Below are 1,715 nucleotides of genomic sequence, written 5' to 3' on the forward strand. Positions count from 1 at the left end.
TTTTCATCAGATGTCGACGTTTTGAAGTCCTAGGAAACTATTTGAATATTTTCAGATTGATGTCCGAGCGTCCGTATGTGTGTTTGTGTGAGCGTATGTGTCTGTATGTATGTGTGTGACCGTTTTATAACTTTTTACCTAACGAACCGATTTGAATGGTTCTTGCGGCAATCGAAAGAGCTTCTTGGCCATCAACTTTCCTGAAAGTTTCAGATCATTTGATCAAGTAGACTCGAAAATACTTGCGAATTACAAAAAAAATTTTTTTTTTTAGTTTTTTATCGATTTCTCAGAAACGAGTTGAAAAATCGACTCCAAAATCTAATCAGCTGTAGAACTTAATAGAACGCGTCCATTGCTGCCTTAGCCATCCAAATCGGTTAATTCGTTCGCGAGATATCGTAAGAGAAAGAAATGCTAAAAATGGTTTTTATCGAAAACAATGTCAAACAAAAGTATTTTGGGACTGGCCCGCAGGGTCAAACGATAGACCGATTTTTTTAAGAGGGATCGTACGTTTGGGAATACATAGGTTTTACTCAATTGGGAACCTATAGGGATTGCACGATCGGGGCCCAAGTCCGTTTCTGCGTTTCATCCCGATGTAGGGTCCACATTGCGCAACCCCATTGGGTCCCAAGTTGGAGCACTTAAAAATTTCTAGTTGGGTAATACTGAAGTTATCAAAAAATTATAAATGGGTTTTTTCTGCAAAAATATTATATTGTGTTGTTCGGTGTAGGATGATAATTTTTGTAATGAATATTGTCCATTTTATTTCATTGGTTTATTAAATATATGTATCGAGATAGAAAGAGTTTTTAAGATCATTTGATGTTACGATCTGGCAATACTTGGTCGTCCTCAAAGTGACCTCATCCACTATGAATTTATTTAAGCAGTTGATATAGCTTTCACTACTCACGCTCATGAAATTCAAAGTTCGTACACTGTATGAGTATGTACTCTTCCTATGCACTTCCATCGTCAAATGTTTTATTTATTATTCATTTATCCCATCATTGCGACCAAGAATTTATTATTTCAATAACATTTTTACTTTTTAGTTATTAAAAAAATGCTGACGGTTAAATTGGCCCAACTAGAAATAAAACTTGAAATTCATCGAAATTAAAAATTATTTTTATTTTTATATCACTTGAGTCAGCTTGTATCTTTAATCTTAAAGTATATAAAGTTACTGACTTACTCCAACGTCACATTCAGATCATCATGCAGTATAGATTAACATAGCGTATCAGCCAGCATGATACGTAGAAATGACGATTTTGGCCAGTTTAGAGCTAGTTTTGGCCACAGGATTTTAAATAAAATAATTTGTAAAATACAACGACATAATTAGTATTTTAAATGTATTTTGAAGATACTTTAACACACTATTACAATGGAATTTCTTTTTTTCATACTCTTTTATTAATTAAAGTAAAGTATTGAATGTCTAAAAATGAAGCTGTGGCCACAAATGCTACTTCTACCCTATGTCATTGACCCGAGCGCTACTTCCAAACGTCATAGACTAACAAGAAAAAAAACAAACTCAAATTCTACATATTATTTATTTTTTTCTTTTTTTTTATCAATAATTCGACGATAAAAATACTTCCTATTAATTATAAAATATTAAAAATCATTTTCGTTTTCAAGAAGGAAATAAAATAAAGAAATGAATAAATTTTTCCATCGATCGAAAAATA

The sequence above is a fragment of the Microplitis demolitor genome, chromosome 8, assembly GCF_026212275.2.
Source record: "Microplitis demolitor isolate Queensland-Clemson2020A chromosome 8, iyMicDemo2.1a, whole genome shotgun sequence".
Taxonomy (NCBI): Eukaryota; Metazoa; Arthropoda; class Insecta; order Hymenoptera; family Braconidae; genus Microplitis; species Microplitis demolitor.